Raw genomic sequence first — 8,169 nt, 5'->3', positions numbered from 1 at the left:
TCCGTAAACGAAGTAGTACTATTTTGGACGTACTGTAGGTTTGGTAAACTTCGGGGACAACATTCCCACCACTCATGACCGTGCACGTTAGCTAGCTCTGTCTATGTGCACCGTTAGGCTTAGGCACCTCCGGACAAAAGGCTACGGCCGGGACACCCCTGCTGCCCGATCGATATACTCATAAAGTATCCTTGACGATTTGATCAAACGCAGGAATAGTCGCCCCGCTGGCTGTGTTGGTAGGGTACGTTCGTGCGTGCTCAGAGATGCAACTGTTCCGTGTGACGATGTCGTGGGGGAGCACACGTCTCCCCTCCGGTGGCATGTATGCATGCATGTGAGATGTGACTGCCAATTTCCTATTTGCCGGCCGCTGCCGGCCACTGTTCTCCATGGCGGCAATTGTGTTTCATTGGGTGGATCTACGCAACAGTGCTTTGCCCAGCCTTTCACAACGCACGACATGGACGAAGACAAGCAAAGATAGAAGCACGACTCTCCCTCTAACCCTATATATTTTTTTCCGAAAACTCCCAGTATCTTTTTTTAGTCTATCAGACAACCTCTGAGCCACCATGCACCAGTGTGAACAGGAATAGAAACGATCCTCTACAGCAGTCGGATGGCACCCATCAGGTGAATTCCAGGCCGTTAATCACGCTCTGGCCTAGAGGTCAGAATGCATCAACCAGACTGAAGTGCTTGCCTCCTTATTGGTAAAGGATGCAGCCGTACGAGCCTATAGAATAGATCCTGTTCAAGTAAGGTCGTCCCAGTATCTTATTTTGAACATACTTTTGCACTGGTACGCTACATATCAACTTCCACTAATGTAAATTTAAATTTCCTATTTTACCAAAACTCCCACAAGAACAATCCTAAAACTTCCTATTTAATTTTGCAAAAACTCCCACTATTCTTTTTTACATATGATATACAATATATATTTCCTATTTTACCAAAACATGGCGTGGAACATCAATGATGTATGCATGCATTCATTTATCATGTACTCCCTCCATTCCAAAGTAACTGAAGTTTTAGGATTGTTCCCAGTCTAAGATTTTTATGTTTGACCAAGTATATAAAAAAATATAATAAGATCCCCAATACCAAATATATATCATATAAAAAAATATATGTCATCATGAATCTAATGAAGCAAATTTGGTGTCATAGATGTTGATGTATTTTGTATATAGACTTGTGCGGAGTTTATGAAGTTTGACTTAGGACAAATATATAACTTCAGTTATTTTGAAACGAATGGAGTAAGCATGTTTGAAGACAAGAAATATATCTAAAATTGGTCGGCCGGTAATGTAAAAGGGTTGATTTTACTTTTTATAGGACTCCGATCCTCAAACTCTTCATCTGAAAATTTAAGGCATTTTTCTTTTAAAAGGAGCTTGAACAACAATTACCCTATTAACATGTGATTGATATGGTATGTCATCATACTCATAATATTTTGATAATTCTAACCTAACTATCGACGTCACGTTTATGCCGCATAGTGCATCATAAATTAATGAAGTAATTATTGATGAAATGATCATCTCTCAGGACGAAAGTACCGAAATATCTAGATCAGTAAAAGATAGTTATACCATAATTTTATCGCAATTTACTGTTAATATGTACGCATAAAAATAATCGGTAAAATACAATTTATTTCGTTCTTTTTATCCTCATGTGAGACCCACCTTACCAGATGCCACGTGTCAACATGAATGTAGGACGGTTTCGGAGAACAAGCTTGCTCGGTCCACTCGAAAATGCAGGACTGTTTCATAGTGGGCTGCTACTACATTTTGAAAAGACTGACGATCTAGTGGAGCGGCGAGCTGGCGAGCCCACAGCATAGATCGAACTCGGACTCCAGTACATTTTGATGATCTTTTTGGGGTAACTACGCCTAAATATAGGGACGCGTCTAGTGGGCGGCCGGCTGCCCACTAGTGCGATGGAGCGGCCGGCCTAAAAAGGTAAGTACCTATTCCCCCGCGGTCCCGCGCTCCAGAAAAGGAAACTGAGCACCAACCCCCGCGATCGAGCGGCTGCTCGTGATACGCACAAATAGAACGAGAAGAAAAGTCCTCCCCCATGTGGCCAGCTGTACCTACCCAGCCCTCCCACGTCGCCCACGCCACCACGGTTCCTTCTTCCTCTCCACGAAAGAAGGGATCCAAGGCCCTTCTTCCTCCTCCTACACAGCAGCCATTGCAGCCCCAAAGTAGAAGAAGAACCTGCTTCAGAAAAGATCTAAGGGCAGGGTGGTCAGATCCATACCAGGCAGCAACATCAGGGCAGGTAATTTCCCTCCCTCTGCCCCTCTTCACTTCCCCCCTTCTTCTACTGCATATGTCAACCCCCCGGAGAAGCTGCTTCCCCCCTTCCTCCATGGATCTAGCAAAAATCCATGGAGAAGCTGCTTCAAAAAGAGGTGGACCTGGCAAATAACCCCTCCAATAACACCACCCTCCCCCCATCAGTGTCATATCTGCAACTGAAAAGAAGTACCACGAATTGTTGTGCAACTAATCATGGATAGAGGCCTACGGTTTCCTGGTTTGTGCAACTAAACACAAGTCATTAGGTTTAGTTGCACACCAAACATGGTTTGAGACCAACTTTACTGAACATTTTTCTAACATGCATGCCAGCCAAGTTTCCCCCACCTAGATGTGTTAAAGAAGCCAACAAAAGCAAGTTCAGTGGCCAACTGAAACATGATTCTAGCCAAAAACCTAAACATGCATTGTAGTCAACGGAAAATGCATAAGTGTGCAACTGAACATGCATCCCAACCAACTGAACATGTATTCTGTCAACTCAGCATGCATGCTAGGCAAAACTGAACATGTATCCTGAACATGTATTTTGAGTGAACACTATAGAAAACTGAACATGTATCCTGAACATGTATTTTTAGTTGGCCATGTGCAATAAAAACATGTATCCTGGCCAACTGAACATGCATGCTGGCCAACTGAATATGCATCCTCGCCAACTGGAACATCTATTCTAGCCAACTGAACATGCATGCTGGCCAACTGAAAAAATGCATCCTGGCCAACTGAGACATCTATTCTAGCCAAAACCAAAAATTTGTAGTACGACAGCGAAAACATAAGAAACTTTTGTACATAGCAAACGAAACCACAAACCAAATATTAAAGTAGTCACGCATATAATCTTGTCCCACACATATACTCTGGTGCCAAACCTACTGCAAAGCTATAGTGTAAAAAATATGTTCAATATACTAGAAGTAGAAACAGAAACAGCGACGAAAAACATATCTCTATAGTCTGTCATCCAATTCTTCTTTCTTCTTTCACCTGGATTTCACCGTCTCAATTGTGGCATCAAATTATGAGCAGAAAAATCTAGATCAGCTGCTTGCCAACAGAAAACCTGCAGATCATTGGAACAAACAGAGGGAAAAGTCAGAGAAACTCTATACTAAAAAAAGTCATGTTCTTGCCAACTATTTACTGCAAACTGTGCAACTAACATAACAAGGCTGTGCAAAAAAATGCATACCTGTTATAAATAAAAGATTCTGCTATAGAGATGTTGCTTTTTGAACTAAGATTGTCATAAAATGGTGTGCAACTACCTATTTACTAAGTTTTTAGGTTGTTTCAAACACTCTTTGATGATTAAAACTTGACATTACTTCCTTGTTTTGTATATGCAGTGCATGTGTGGCAGCAGCCTGAAAAAGGAAAAAAATGCTTGATCTCAATGAGTTGCCTCCTGATCTCAATGAGCTTCCTCGTGATATGGATCAGCAACAACCCAGCATACCGCAAGGGAATTTGACAGAAAATGGGCGCTCTGTTTACTACACGCAGACAAGTCGTGGGCGTAACCCTATGGGCCATGACAATGTGGCAGGGCAGTCATCAACCCGTGGTGTCCCTGTAGTGGTGTCTTTGCAGTCAGAGAGTCATACTCTTGATGACACGGGCACCGCGGCAAATGTTCCTGGTCCAACCAGGACTGAGCTCGGTGCTGGCGCTGTTGACGGTGCTGTGCAAGGAGAAGAAGGAGAAGATGAGGCTGGTTCTCAGCCAATGGAACCCTATGTTGGCATGAGGTTTGACACCCTTCAAATTGCTAAGGATCACTACAACAGCTACGCCTTATGGATGGGTTTCTCTGTCAAAATGAACACCTCTAGGCGGACAGGCAATGTATTGGTAAAACAGCAGTTTTGCTGCAACAAGTATAAGAAGCCAAAAGCTGATGATGGTGGAGCTGAGGCTCCTCCTATCCTGGACCCTATACCAGATCCAATACCTGTTGACACTGATGAGGAAATGGAAGATGAACCTCCAATCTTTGCTGAAGAGGAGGCTGGTGCTAGTAAGAAAAAGAAGAAACGAAAACGCGAGACAATAAAGCAGACTCAATGCAAAGCGAAAATGTTGGTGAAGCTAATGGATGGGTGATGGGAGGTGACGCATTTTGTTCGTGACCACAATCATCCGCTGGTGAACAAACCTTCATTGTCCAAATACTTGAGATCCCACCAAGGCATCTCTCCTGATGAAAAGGAGTTTTTGCGCATCTTGTATAACTGCAACTTGACTACAGGTGTGTTCCTATATCCCTTACAGAATTAAGTTTCCCTCTAGGCAGTCCAGTGTGCAACTGTTATGTTACTGGTGTGCAACTAAAATGCCTTAAGTGTGCAACTAGATTACCTTCACCGTGCAACTACATAATGTTCCTGTGCAACTAGATCACCTTCACAGTGCGCCTACATAATGTCCTGTGTGCAAAATGAAAGTGTTTTATAAAAGGGGCAGCTGGTTGTCAATTTCCTGCAACTATCTTCTGTGCCAACTCATATCGTATTATTGTGCAGCTGGATATGTGCATTCGTACGACTAATAAAATGTATATTGTTTCTTTTTGTATTATGCAGGACGTATGATGCATGTAATGGCAGAGTTCTATGGATCTGAGATGATGGTGCCATTCGGACCAAAGGCCATAACAAATCTATGTACAAGTTTCCGTAGAGATGACACAAAGGAGGGTGATCTGATTGAGACAATTGCGCACTTCAAGGATATACAAAAAACCGATCCAGACTTCTTCTATAAGGTGAAATATGATGAAGAGGATAGAGTTGTCAACATATTTTGGGTGGATGGCACAGCTCGAAAAGCTTATGCGGAGGCGTACCACGATTGCATATCGTTTGACACCACCTACATGACCAACATGTACAATATGCCGTTCGCGCCCTTCATAGGAATAAACCGACATGGCCAATCTTTCATGCTGGGTTGCGCATTTGTGAGGCAGTAGTTGGCATCGAGCTTTGATTGGGTCTTTGGAGCATTCCTAGAGGCTATGGATGGCAAACCTCCTGACAACTTCATCACCGATCAGGATGTTGCAATGAGGCAGTCAATACAGAGCACCTTTCCAACCACCGTGCACCGCTGTTGTCGATGGCACATCATGAAAAAGGCTCTGGAAAAAGTTGGTTGGCTGCTGTGTCGGAATCCAGGGCTCTCTGATGATTTCAACAAGTGTGTTGACTTCAGCTTCACTATAAGCGAGTTTGAGTAGAATTGGGCTGGGTTAATGATGAAGTACGAGGCTATGACACACACGCACTTTGAGAAGTTGTACGAATACAGGTTAACTTGGGTGCCGTGCTACTTCAAACACAGGTTCTTCCCCTTCCTACAGTCTACACAACGTAGTGAGGGGTTCAACGCCGTCCTAAAAAGATATGTGAACCCACACAACTCAATGCTGAACTTCGTCAAGAAATATGAACAATTCAGAACCACATCCTTGCCAAGGAAGGCTGCAATGATTACAGGACAGAACACCTTGAGATTGAGCTATGGTCCAACTTCCCAATAGAGAGGCAAGCTTACAAAGCCTACACTAGGGACCTTTACCGCAAGTTCAGAGAAGAGTTTGAGCTGATAGGACGTTATAATGCGTTCCAAGTTGGTGCTGACCTTTTTGAACTCAGACCAAACCAGGAATTTGTTGCCAAATATGGTTCTCGAAACTACTTGGTGCAGGCAAGGGTGGAGGAGGATTCCTATTTGTGTGAGTGCTGCAAAATGGACAAGGACGGCATGTTTTGTTGCCACATCCTCAAGGTGTTCACCCATCTTGGAGTTGATGTCATACCAGAAAGGTACATGCTAAGACGATGGACACCTACTGCTGTCCCTAGTGCGCCAGGGACCGGGTATGAGCAACTGGATGAAATGCCCCCTCAATCAAATAAGCAGATAAGGGAGAGAAACATGATATTCGATTTTCAGAAATTAGCCAAATTTGCAAGTGGCTCTGATGCAGTACAGGAAATTGTATACAAGCATATGCGCGGAGCACGTACCGAGATTGGCCACCTGAACAAGTCCAAGAAAAAGAAAAAACAACTGCTGCTACAGGGCCATCAGATGATGCCAACCCTCGAGGACCTCCTGCACCTGCAGGCAGCACTCAGGGGGCTCATCATCCAGGTAATTACCTGCCCCAACTCTTGATCTGACTAGGTGTGTAACTTCAGTTGCACACATCATGGTGCCCAGTTGCAGACATCATGGTGCCCAGTTGCATGGAATAGGCTGCCATGTTGCACACGCTGTGTTACTTCGAGCATCAAGATAACATACTAACTTGTTTTTCCTGTTCTGACTATAGGTGATGGCAACCCCCGAGGACCTCCACCACCTCCTGGCCGTACATGGCATGCTCCGCCACCTCCCCCCCCGCCTGGCCCAACCAGCAGTGCCCTGCGTGTTCCTCCCAATGGGCCTACAGGCAGCATTCAGGGGGCTCGCTGTCCAGGTAATTACCTGACCCAACTCCCCATCTAACTAGGTGTGTAACTTTAGTTGCACACATCATGGTGCCCCAGTTGCACATAACAGGCTACCTAGTTGTGCACGCTGTGTTAGTTCGAGCATCAAGATAATACAACTAACTTGTTTGTCCTGTTCTGGCTATAGGTGATGACAACCCTCAAAGACCTCCTCCCTCGCCTGGCCCAACGAGCAGTGCCCCGCGTGCTCCTCCCAATGGACCTACAGGCAGTACTCAGGAGGCTCATCACCCAGGTAAAATACCTACCCCAACTCCATACAAAACTACGTGTGTGACTTCAGTTGCACACATCATAGTGCCCGGCCAGTTGCACAGAAGATGCTACCTAGTTGCGTGCCTATGTTAGTTTGAGCATCAAGATAAAAAACTAACTTGTTTTTCCTGTTCTGCCCATAGGTGATTACAATCCAAGTACCATGACTGGCCGTGCTACTACAGGTGTGTTTTTTGAACTTAACTTGCACACATCAACAAGTTAGTTGCACAACATGGGTTGTGTGGTTGCAGAGAACATCAGTGCTGATTGCACAACAACAAAAATACTAAAACTTTTTGTATGACTATTGCACAGGTGATCGTGATGGTCCTACTACCCCATTGGAGGCTGCATCCCCTGCACAAGCTCCTGATGATTTTGTGCCCAGGGATCCTCCAAGGTCTACTACAAAGGGTAGGCAAAGAGTCGACAGTACAAATCGGCGCTGGAGCTACACCCAAAGAAGAAAAACAAATGCAGCCAGTGCCAATCTACAGAGCACACTGCTGGTGTGTGTCCACTCAGGCTGCTGTGATGGTTTTTGAGCAATGTTGGGACCAAGTTGACACATTCAGGATCTATGCTTTCTCTTATCTAATTTATGCTCCATGAATTAGTTCATGCACTCTGTAAAAATAAGCAGTTGCTATTTGTGCCTTTGTTGGCAACTGGTTAAATATTTAGTTGTTGTACAATTGTATGTCCATTGCTCCTAATGTGTCAACAAAAGTGATGATAATGAGTTGCAAATTGGAATTACTACTAGTGTGCAACTACAAAATCTGCTCAAAAATTCTGCAAACCAGCAACTTCCTCCATGGGGCAGAGAAAGAAAAAGTGTACTGACCTAGTCCTTGTCGTATCTGAGCAACTTCCTCCATGGGGCGGAGTTGTGCGGGCTGGTGACCCAATCATATGCCAGCTTCTTCCTGATGTTGAGTACTTCCTTGGGTTCGTAGTTGGGTAGTTGGCTACCATTCCACTCAGTGGTGTTAAGTAGTGCGAATAGCCCACACTCATTGCTGCAGTGG

The 8,169-nt window shown here is 44.4% G+C and overlaps 1 non-coding gene and 1 pseudogene across 1 annotated transcript; one reads left to right on the top strand and one right to left on the bottom strand.

The window, feature by feature from the left end:
* Positions 1-548: 548 nt before the first annotated feature.
* Positions 549-771, bottom strand: LOC120967715 (small nucleolar RNA U3). The gene has a single exon (XR_005761439.1). It is a non-coding gene; the product is annotated as a small nucleolar RNA U3 (small nucleolar RNA).
* Positions 772-2,106: 1,335 nt separating this feature from the next.
* LOC141025901 (uncharacterized) lies at positions 2,107-7,673 on the top strand (annotated as a pseudogene).
* Positions 7,674-8,169: the final 496 nt, after the last annotated feature.

The sequence above is a fragment of the Aegilops tauschii genome, chromosome 6 (assembly GCF_002575655.3).
Source record: "Aegilops tauschii subsp. strangulata cultivar AL8/78 chromosome 6, Aet v6.0, whole genome shotgun sequence".
Lineage (NCBI taxonomy): Eukaryota > Viridiplantae > Streptophyta > Magnoliopsida > Poales > Poaceae > Aegilops > Aegilops tauschii.
This window is presented reverse-complemented; position numbering and strand designations above follow the sequence as displayed.